A 12,099-nucleotide genomic window follows, 5' to 3' on the forward strand; every position below is an offset into this window, starting at 1 on the left:
CGCTCTTGTGGAGGAATGCGAATAATGACACCTAATTGGAGGAGTGACCAGATAGCCTTGGAAAAACCTGAAACAAGAGGGGTCTCTTAGGTGGTGGGACTCGAAGAAGAGGTCGTGGGGCAGGGAGGTGAACTCTATCTTGTACCTTTTAAGAGACTTTTTTCTGACCCAGTTGTCCTCGACCGTTCTTTCAGCTGCATCTCTAGAAACATTCAATGCCTTTGTATCGCTTTGTTTGTACATAAGGCAAAGATCTGCTTGTCTGCCCACCCTGAGAGGATTCCCAGGTGGGGACTAACCATCATGCGGAGGAAAATCTGTTGGACCTACTCCTGGATGGCCTGGGTATTTTGTGGTCACCAGAAGGAGCTGGCTTGAAGTAGGCTCTCTTCCTGCGCAGGGGGCTTGTCTTGATGGGCTGAGCTGTCCACCGAGGAAAACTTATTAAAAGGGGCAATTCTTCGTCTGGTGGTGGGGTCGCCTTGGTTGCGGAAGCAGCAAGCTTTTCTTTCTGTGACCCCCATTGTGATTTGATCCAGTTTAGACTCAAGTCAGGAACCCTAAAAGGGTAGATAAGTGAGGGACTTTTTGGATGCAGAATCTGCATTCCATGCCTTGAGCCAAATGACCCAGCAAATGGCTACAAATCTGATAGAAGCCTGAGCAGAGCACAAAGTGGCGTCCAGGGATGTCGAAAGAAGGTATTTCACAGTTTGGGAGATTTGGTCAGCCAGCTTGTCGGGGGCTGCTCCTGCATGGATGCCTTGTCGCAATTATTTAGCCTAGGTCGATATCGAATGACACTCATGTGGGGCAAAGGACTAACACAAGGCAGAACCTGCTGACCTGGCCAGGGATTCAATGTGCCTATCGCTGGAATCTTTGAGAGATGTCCCATCGGATAGGGGGAGGACGGTCTTGCTGGATCCACGGTTGTAGATTCTAACCTCTAAGCGCTTCCTTCTTCAATACCGCTTGTTCGGATGCTCCCACTCCGTCCTAGGACACCATCAAATTCATTATGGGTAGGCCAGACTCTAGGGATTCTCTCAACCGCCTAAACGATACTGCCTATTCAGATGCTGCTGAATTTGCATCTTTGACGTTCCGGGTTTGGTTGACGGCCAGGATCAGGCTGTCGACTATATCTCTTATCTTAGAGGCTTGGTTGGAATCTAGATCCGAATCCGACTCGGAAACCGATCCCAAACCTGCCTGTGGCTCCGGAGAAGGTGAACGAGAGTACAGTATGGAAGGACTTGGAGAAGAAGGGGATCTAGAAGAGAAGCTGGAGCGAACCAGTTTTTCTTCTCTTACGGGTCTGACTGGCATGGTGCGGAGTACGTACAACTCCTCCAGGGGGGGGGGCATTCAGAATGCCAAAAGTGGAAGGGAGGTTAGGGTGCTGATCCAGGACTGAGACCAAGGCTTGTGAGACCTTGGTTAAGTCAGGGACAGAATGGGAAAGAGATTCTGCCCATACCGGAGTTGGGGGCACATTCTCCTTGCGGTGCAGAGGGGTGGCTGCATTCATGGCAGAAGTGAGAGGACTGGCCCAAAGGAAATTTGCACCTACAGGAGGAGCAGGCAAAATGCATAACTAGGGGGAAGCAGAGCGAGAGCGCTTTCCCTTGTAGTTAGGCATGATAAGGGAAGAGAAAGGGCCAGGACGCAGGAGGATAGTGCCACGCCAGCTAGGGCACAGCTTTCCTGATCCGGAGAGTGGGGAGTGGCCTGCTGGAGACCGGTAGTGCAGGAGGGAGTTGTTTCTGGAAGAACCGCAGGGTAAAATGGCGTTCTGCAGAAGGAAGGAATGCTAGACTTCTGGACAAAAACATGCGATTTCTTCTCCAAAACTGCGGAGAGGGAGGTGGGGCCTGAAGAAGAGCACGATAAACACCCGTGCGCCGGAAATTGGCTGGAGGAAAAAGGGGCTGTGGCCGACTGGAGTGGCTAGGCTGTGAAGAAGCAAGGGCCTAAATTTTTTCAGTGAGGCTGCCTGAGAAGAGGGGGAGACGGTGCGGTGTGATTGAGCCGGAAACGGGAGTAAGGAGCCCAGCTGCGACCACTGCCTGTGGGAACTGTGTGAATAAGAAGTGCACCTCGGGGTCCCTGAATATGAGACTGGCTCCGCTAGAGGGGGAATGTTGAACGACTTCACCATCCCCCCTCTATGGGAGCCGGTCTCATATTCAGGGACCCCGAGGTACACTTCTTATTCACACAGGGACTCCTCAGATTGAGTATCGTCTTCTCTCCAGAAACAATCTAGCTCTGGGGGCGAGCGGGCTGGAGAGTGAGGGCAAGGACCGTCCTCCGGGTCACCTGAAAGGTCTTGTTGCGTTAAGGTGCTGCCGGATAGACAGAAGATATAGTGTGACATACTCCACCCTGTGCTCTCCGTCTTTATAGTGATAGAGGGACATAATCCCTCTGTTTCCCATCCGGCAGATCTGTGTAATGTCGGAAAAATATTAGAAGGATAAACAATGAAAACTAAGATAGAGATGGGTCTGAGAACAGACCCATGTCTGCCTCCTACTGACACTAAGCTAAAACTGATTGGCTTTGTGCCATTTGGTGGGTGTATACCGCTGTGGAGGAGCCAACCGTTTTTTGCATAGTGTCATCCTCCTAGTGGCAGCAGCAGCAGCAGCAGCACACCAATGGTCCTCTGTGTCCCCCAATGAAGCGATGCAAAAAACCTGGTGACAGATTCCTTTTAAATATACATGTGGTGCTGCTTAATTCTCAGGATTGTGGGGGTCCCAGATGTCAAACCTCATCGATCATAAAGTAAAGATATTTCCTAGTGTATGTGCCAACACTTTCCAATACAGCAACAGCCGTTTAGCATTCACATGACACTTTTACCCCCTCCCCTGTGTCTCAGTCACCAGTGTTTCCTACAAAGACTGTAGAGCAGCTCTATAGAATGAGGAACCCATTAATGCCAGATAGGTTAAGGTCTGATAGGTGAGGCCTGCATGAATCCTACTGGCCAGGCGATTGATGTTCATAGCTCTACTCTCCAGCATACAAGTGTTATGAGTTGAGGAATGTCAAGAAACACAAAACTGATACCAGTGGAAGGCAAAGAATACAATCTGCTGTTTGATCTGCGCAGGTACCTTACTAATGCACCGCCAGAATCCTTGCGTTCCTCTACTCCAGAGATCAGCAAGCTTTGGAAGGCCATCATTGTAAAACTATGACGCCAAGCATTTCCTGACAGGGCAGCTGAGGAGTTGTAGTTTTAAAAACAGCATGAGTGCCAGAAATTGCCGATTCTCCTCTGTTAAAGTAAAACAACAGAAGTGAAATTCACAGGGCTGCTGCTGTCAGATGAGGTGACCCTCAATGTGGTTTTCTGTATGTGAAGTTGCAGGAATTGTTATAAGCCATGAACAAAACGGTGGCCCCCGGGAAACTGATCATGGTCAAAATATAACTGCTTCAAAGTCATCTGTATCCATACATCATCTGTGTGAGCAGAGGAAGTTATTCTCCACTTAAAATAACAATTATACATTTGGACAATATGCCATCATTAAACTTAATACGAGCAGATCATTCCAACAATTAACCAGGACTTGAGATCCGCATGACCGTACAATAGCAGTAGTTTCTCATCTTGGATAGACAGCTGTGGCTATAATACGGATGAGAAACTATAGTGATTAGTGTTGAGCATTCCGATACTGAAATATCGGGTATCGGCCGATATTCGCGGTATCGGAATTCCGATACTTAATTCCGATACTTTTACAATATCGTATACCAGAATCGGAAGTTCCCATAATGCCTGCGCTCTGCAGTGTCTCTGAAGGATGACAAGCTGGATGGCAGCGCTCAGCTGAGATCCAGCCTGTCATCAGAATGCCATCCCAGCGTGGGAGAATTCTCCTGATTGTTTAAAAGCCGGCGCGCGGTAAAAAGCCGCCGGCTTTTAAACAATCACACAGCCCCATACTGCTTCCCCGCAGCCTCCCACCCCGATCCTCCGCTCCCCTCGCCACCTCCCATCCCGATCGTAAGTTAGGACCGGGCGGGGAGCGCAGCACCAAGGAGAGGGAGCGAAGAACCCGGGCGGGGAAGCGGGCAGTGAAAAGACTTCACCGCCGGCTTTCCCGTTCTGTGCTGCGCTTTCCCGCCGGTTATTTCAAATGAACAGCTGAGGTATCAGGTGATGCCGATCAGCTGTTCATTTGAAGTCGCCGCGGTGCCCTCAGAGGGTTCATGTGAGTTCATGCTTGACTGCATTGCATGAACTCACATGAACTTTCCCACGGCCGCACAGGTCAGCCTCACCTCCCAGACCGGTTATGATTGGTGTGTGTGGGTGTCTGTGCGGGTGTGCGCGGTGTGTGGGGAGTCTGTGCGATGTCTGCGGGTGTGTGCGGTGTCTGTGCGATGTCTGCGGTATCTGTGCGATGTCTGCGGGTGTGTGCGTGCAGGCAGACATAGGCCGATGTGACACTACTACTCCCATCGGCCTATGTCTGTCCCCCGTCCACTCGTGCCAGCAGGATCAGCTCGATGGGAGCAGTAGTTCCCATCAGCCTGATCCTGCTATTTAAATTCCCCTACTGTGTCCCCAGTAAATTTTAAATACATGTCATTGGTGGCCAGTGGTTGCCTACAATAAATTAGTTCATACATTACCTGTCCCCGCCGATCGCCACCTAAAATAAAGTAAAAAATAAAAAAATACACCTATACTCACCTAGACACCTAATTCCCTGAAGCCATCGATCTCCTGTAATAAAATATAAAATAATAAACCACAACCTTATCCTTACCCCTCCATAGTAGTCCACGAGTGTCCCACGATGATCTCCAGTTTAGAGCAGCCACATAGAATGTGACCGCTCTGAAAAGCTGCCGACGCTAGAATGATGGGGCCGTAAAGCAGCCCCGTCATTGCATAAGCGGGTTCGCCGGAGTTCAGGCAGCGCTGCTCCAGTCAGCTCCTTTACGGCCCTGCTGTATCGTGAGAAATTCCCACAGTACAGCAGTGCCGTAAAGGAGGTCTCCGGAGCTGCGCTGACTGAATTCACTCCGGTGACCTCAGTCAGTGGCTCCCGCTGCCGGGAGCGGACGTGTTCCCGGCAGTGTGAGCTTACAGCAGCCATGCACAGCTGTCACCATCTCCAGATGTGACAGCTGTGCATGGGAGATCAGCGCAGGAACGTGGACAGGTAACTATTTTTTTTTAGCAAACTAAGAATTAAATAAAATGGTGTGTTTTATTTCAAATAAATTATTTTTTTCTGGGTGTAGTGTGTGTTTTCTTTTTAACACTTTGTAGGTTAGTAATGGGGGTGTCTTATAGACGCCCATCATTACTAACCTGGGCTTCATGGCAGCTGGCGCTGACATGAACCCCAGCCCTATTACCCCCTGCCACCGCACCAGGGCAGTGTGGAAGAGCGAGGCTAAGTGCCAGAGTTGGCGCATCCTATGGGGCGGCTGACGGCTGGTGTTTCTAGCCTGGGAGGGGGCCAATATTCTTGGCACCCTTCCTGGGCTATTAATATCAGCCCCCAGCTGTCTGCCTAGCCTTTGCTAGCTATTAAAATAGGGTGGACCCCACGTCATTTTTTTTGGGGGGTCCCCCATTTTAATAGCTAGTAAAGGCTAGGTATTCAGCTGGGGGCTGATATTAGTAGTCTGGGAAGCTCCGTGGGTATTACCCCCTTCCCAGGCTTCAAACATCTGCCCCAGCCGTCTGCTTAACCTCCGCTAGAGACTAAAATTAAGGGGAACCCCACGCCAATTTTTTTTTAAATAAATCCTTTATTTTAACACTAAATGACAAGTACAGTAATCAACACTGTCACTGTACTTCATATATATGTGACTGACCTGTTTCTATCTATCTAATCTATGTATGATTCTCTATTCCTTCTATTCTAAATTGTCGGGTACAGATGCTGAATTGCCGGCCGGCTTTTTTAAAGAGACGGTGCACGAAAACACTAATATTTTTTTTAATAAATCCTTTGCACTAAATGACAAGTACAGTAAGCAACACTGTCACTGTACTTCATATATATGTGACTGACATGTTTCTATCTATCTAATCGATGTGTGAAGCTCTATTCTGTCTGTTATAAATTGTCGGGTACCGCTGCTGAATTGCCGGCCGGCTTTTTTAAAGAGACGGTGCACGAAAACACTAATATTTTTTTTAATAAATCCTTTGCACTAAATGACAAGTACAGTAAGCAACACTGTCTCTGTACTTCGTATATATGTGGCTGACTTGTTTCTATCTATCTAATCTATGTGTGGTGCTCTATTCTTTCTGTTGTAAATTGTCGGGTACCGGTGTATGCCGCTTATGAATTGCCGGCTTTTCGCATAATACATTCTACATTATTCTTAGTTGTTTTACTTCATGTAGAATTAACCTACAAGGAAAGAAAGGGTTTATTTTCATTCCGATATTTCTGTCCCATTGACTTGCATTGGTTTCCGGTATCGGAATCGGCGATATCCGATACTTTTTGAGTATCGGTCCGATCCAATCCGATACGATATTTCCTGATATCGGAAGATATCGCTCAACACTAATAGTGATGTATGTGAGTTAACCCTAAGGAAGCAGTGCAACTATCCTCTTGCCGTCTGGCATGGCCAAGGATTTTTATAATAAATGCAAAGATCTTTGCATTCTCTACAACTGCACATAATTAGCAGACTTTGTCTTGCCCTTAAACCTAATTCTTTAAAAATCTAAAAGCTCAACCAAATTGCTCTTTCTCTAAACTTGGGCGGTCATGGATGGTTGTAGGGACCAGAGCTTGTCCCTGCTTCCTGAATAGTAGCAAGTGCAGGACTGTGCAACATAATATCATCCCCGAACCGCCACTGACTCCTGGGCAATCCGAGAAAAAAAGCCAACTCTGGAAATGTTGGCATTTAGGATGTAACCAGTGGTTAACCTCTTGTAATAAACATGCACATTCAGCCTCTTCGAGCGTGTATGCTTATAGTGGGATAAGATATGAACATATGCTTGAGATCATTTTCCTGTTGGAAGGTCCAATGAAGCCCAAGGTCCTGCTTCCTCACAAAAGGCATACTGTACTCTCCTAGGATTTCCGGATTGATTCCATGTTCCTCTCCACATATTGTATGTTTCCAGTGCCAGAGGAAGCAAAGCAGATATAGAGCATCACCAAGCCGCCGCCATGCTTCATTGTAGGCAGGGTGCTCTTTTCAGCAAATGTTTTTGTTTTTTCTCCTCTAGACATACAACTGATCCAGAGGCCTGAAGAATTCCAATTTTGTTTCTTCGCTTAACAGAATAGGACCATCAAACTTCTGTGGATTATATCGTTTGAGTATATTGGAGGAACTTTTCTTTTGGATATGTAGAGGTGACACCCTGGAGTTTGGTCATGAACACCTTCACCTTTTAGTGTAGTCCTTACTGTACAAACTGAAACCTCTGTGCTTGCTGCCACTAAATCTTTCAGCAGGTCTTCTGCTGTCACTGCAGGGTTTTAAAAAAAAATGACGGCACTTCCAATACAAGAAATAGGTGTGAACAGGTGCTTACTAGGAGAAGCTCCCTCCATATACATTAATAAAGTAGCACTCTGCAACGCTAAGTATGTAAACATGAAGTATGAAATATGAATAGCATTACTGCTGTAGAAAATAGAAATAAATGAGAAATCTAAGAGCATAAGTTGGCCACTTCAGCTACTGGTTTTAATTGCAGTAGGATCTTACCTTCCCACACATAAGCAGACGGATGTCCCTTAGAGAGGTATTCACATTGGTAGGGTCCTGGCACTGAGAAACGCCTTACTGCGGCTGCCAGGTACACATGAATTGGCCAATTTATGTGCTAAGATTTCTCATTTCTATTTTCTACAGCAGTAATGCTATTCATATTTCATACTTCATGTTTACATACTTAGCGTTGCAGAGTGCTACTTTATTTGTTAATTGTATATGGAGGTAGCTTCTCCAAGTAAGCACCTGTTCACACCTATTTCTTGTATTGGAAGTTCCGGCAGTTTTTTTCTGTCTCTATGTTTAAGCTTTAACTGAGCACTCCACCTCCACCAGATGTTATCCGCGTGACAGCATGGCAAATCAGGGATGCTCGTGGGCGGAGAAGATTTTTTTGGAACGAACAAGCCGGAACCCCGAACACAATCCCGAATTTGAAATGCTGAACAAATTCGCTCAACACTGGTCATAACAGCCAGCAGGGCTCTACTAAATATTAGAGGCTTGTCATGAAGGGGATGAACATTGCTGACACTGCGGTAGTCAGTAAAAGTGACATCTTGTGCTGGTTTTGGAGAAACCATTTTTTCTATTAGTTGTGTTCAGATATTTACATTGGTCTTGTTTCATTTGTCTATTGCAAACAGCAGAACGTTCGTTAAACTTGATGATAAAATTAATCTGCAATGGGAGGTGAACATTTTTTGATACTTTATATACAAGCTGTTTTAAGTCAAAAGTCAGCTAAATAATCCATATTAAATAACCTACGATGTGTGATTACAACCTCTGGCTCCTCAGATCTGATTGTACAATCAGCTACAAGTTATTGATTTCACATATCTCTTGTATTGTGGCCACTGCTCATTTCTGATACTGTAGCTTTAAAGTTCGCCACATTTCCCCTTGTATACAAACACAGTAACTAATCACTGCTAGTCAAGTCTTTCTTTAAGGTGGAACAGATAGGATTCTGCAGCTGCCAGGCAAACCCTGCACTGCCAGGGGACAGATCACTCCTAATGCAGAGCACACCTTAAGGAGCAGCACTCTGCATGCCCATCTACTAGTTAAGGTGGAAACTGAACTTCCCCAGTGCACAGAGCAGTGAGAGCTCCTGCGCCTCCTTAAGCTGAAGTGTTGCTGTCTAGAGTGGGAGGTTATAGAGCAGCACATGGATATGTTAAAGCTACCCTGTCCCTACAGAGAGCCCTGGGTGATGGCATACTACAGCAAACAGAGCAGCTCCTGCCTGGCACACAAGGGTTAAGTGGGATGCACTGAATCCGGATTGTTTTAAAATCCACTTTTTAGAACTACTATTCCCAGAGTTCCCTGCCTCCTACAGAGGACTGGGAAGCCTGATGGACAACGAATCCAGGTACCTGTAGAACTAACATATCCAGCATGCCCAGTCGCAAGGGTAATCTGCTGTACTACAACTCCCAGCATGCCCTGCAAGTGAATCTGTAGCAAACCCAATAGCTACTATTAACCTGTAACTCTCCAGCTCTTGAAAAAACACAACTCCCAGCATGGCCTGACAGCCGGGGTATGCTGGGAGTTGTCATTTTGCGACAGTTGGAAAGCGTCAGATCTGTCTGATTTCTTCTAATAACTACCTTTATTAGATCTGAAACTACGATTAAAATGTGGTTTCTCCTAACTCTTCGCTTTGGTTTGCCAGCGTTATTGGATTTGCCGAAAAATATATGCATCTAATATATGTATATGAAGGATTTATATTTATTTAATGCGCAGAAGGCCGCTCTTTAGGAGAAGCAATGAATTCAACCAGGTGGTGCTATGGGAAGCATGCAATAGAAATGAGCCGCTGAGCTCGGGGATGTAGAGTTTCTATGATCTGTGAGTCCTGCTCCCTCAGCCTACTTATAGAAAAAGCCTGTGAGTCCTGCTCCCTCTGCTTTCTTATAAAGCCTGCGAATCGTCCTCCTTCTGCTTACTTATAAATCCTGCGTATCCTTCTCCTGCCGCTTACTTATAAAGCCTGTGAGTCCTGCTCCCTCCACTTATAAAGCCTGTGAGTCCTGCTCCCTCAACTTATAAAGCCTGTGAGTCCTGCTCCCTTTGCTTACTTTTAAAGCCTGTGAGTCCTGATCCCTCCGCTTACTTATAGATAAAGCCTGTGAGTCCTGCTCCCTTTGCTTACTTCTAAAGCCTGTGGGTCCAGCTCCCTCCGCTTACTTATAGATAAAGCCTGTGAGTCCTGCTCCCTTTGCTTACTTATAATGCCTGCGAGTCCTACTCCATCCGCCTAGTTATAAATAAAACCTGTGAGTCCTGCGCCATTCGCTTACTTATAAACCTGTGAGTCCTGCACCATTCGCTTACTTATAAAGCCTGAGTCCTGCTCCGCCCGCCTACTTATAGATAAAGCTTGTGAGTCCTGCTCCCTTCGCCTACTTATAGATAAAGCTTGTGAGTCCTGCTCCCTCCGCCTACTTATAGATATAGCTTGTGAGTCCTGCCCCGTCCGCCTACTTATAAAGCCTGTGAGTCCTGCTCCGTCCACCTACTTATAAAGGCTGTGAGTCCTGCTACAGCTTGAGTCCTGCTCAGTCAGCCTACTTAGAAATAAAGGCTGAGTTCTGCTCCATCCGCCTACTTATAGATAAAGCTTGCGAGTCCTGCTCCATCCGCCTACTTATAGATAAAGCTTGTGAGTCCTGCTCCATCCGCCTACTTATAGATAAAGCTTGTGAGTCCTGCTCCATCCGCCTACTTTTAGATACAGCTTGTGAGTCCTGCTCCGTCCGCCTACTTATAAAGCTTGTGAGTCCTACTCCATCCGCCTACTTATAGATAAAGCCTGTGAGTCCTACTCCATCCGCCTACTTATAGATAAAGCTCAGGAGTCCTGCTCCATCCGCCTACTTATAAAGCTCATGAGTCCTGCTCCATCCGCCTACTTATAGATAAAGCTTGTGAGTCCTACTCCATCCGCCTACTTATAGATAAAGCTTGTGAGTCCTGCTCCCTCCGCCTACTTATAAAGCCTGTGAGTCCTACTCCATCCGCCTAGTTATAAATAAAACCTGTGAGTCCTGCGCCATTTGCTTACTTATAAAGGCTTCTAAATAAAGCCTGAGTCCTGCTCCATCCGCCTATTTATAGATAAAGCTTGAGTCCTGCTCCCTCCGCCTACTTATAGATAAAGCTTGTGAGTCCTGCTCCATCCGCCTACTTATAAATAAAGGCTGTGAGTCCTGCTCCATCTGCCTACTTATAGATAAAGCTTGTGAGTCCTGCTCCGTCCACCTACTTGTAAAGGCGGTGAATCCTGCTCCTTCCACCTTTTAAAGCTTGTGAGTCCTGCTCCCTCCGCCTACTTATAGATAAAGCTTGTGAGTCCTGCTCTGTCAGCCTACTTATAAAGGCTGTGAGTCCTGCTCCCTCCGCCTACTTATAGATAAAGCTTGTGAGTCCTGCTCCATCCGCCTACTTAGAAATAAAGGCTGTGAGTTCTGCTCCATCCGCCTACTTATAGATAAAGCTTGTGGGTCCTGCGCTCCATCCGCCTACTTATAGATACAGCTTGTGAGTCCTGCTAAGTCTGCCTACTTATAGATAAAGCTTGTGAGTCCTGCTCCATTAGCCTACTTATAGATAAAGCTTGAGTCCTGCTCCCTCCGCCTACTTATAAAGCCTGTGAGTCCTACTCCATCTGCCTAGTTATAAATAAAACCTGTGAGTCCTGCGCCATTTGCTTACTTATAAAGCCTGAGTCCTGCGCCATTCGCTTACTTCTAAATAAAGCCTGAGTCCTGCTCCCTCCGCCTACTTATAGATAAAGCTTGTGAGTCCTGCTCTGTCCGCCTACTTATAGATAAAGCTTGTGAGTCCTGGCTCCTCTGCCCACACAGAATGATTGACATTCATTATTGCATTTGCCCTTTATCAGGTTTTTGTCCTTTATTTTCACCCTATTATTTTAATGTCCATTTTATGTGTTTGCTTTTTTATATTCGCTAATCGGGATGCGGTTTGGATTCACACATATAAACCTCAGTGTAATCCAGAGACGGAGTTTCGGTCACATTAGCAGTAGCGGTGTACATGTCTCTGATCACAGGGCGCCATCACATTTCGCATCCATCTGTTGCAAAACTACAATTCCCAGCAAGTCCAAATCACGGCTTTATAATGTTATGGGAGGTGAAGGCCGTTGGGCATGCTGAGCGTTGTAGTTTCACTGCTTTATACTTTGGGGGTCGGATGCATTGAGCTGGTCCCATCTTATCACAATGGTGTGGGGTGAGACTTGGGGGGACATGGAGCGCTCTCATGGCTGCGCGGCCCCTTTAAGTGGAGCCAGGCACCGCCCCC

The sequence above is a fragment of the Phyllobates terribilis genome, unplaced genomic scaffold (genome assembly GCF_046119375.1).
Source record: "Phyllobates terribilis strain yellow unplaced genomic scaffold, ASM4611937v1 Scaffold_8__6_contigs__length_399053987, whole genome shotgun sequence".
NCBI classification, from domain to species: Eukaryota; Metazoa; Chordata; class Amphibia; order Anura; family Dendrobatidae; genus Phyllobates; species Phyllobates terribilis.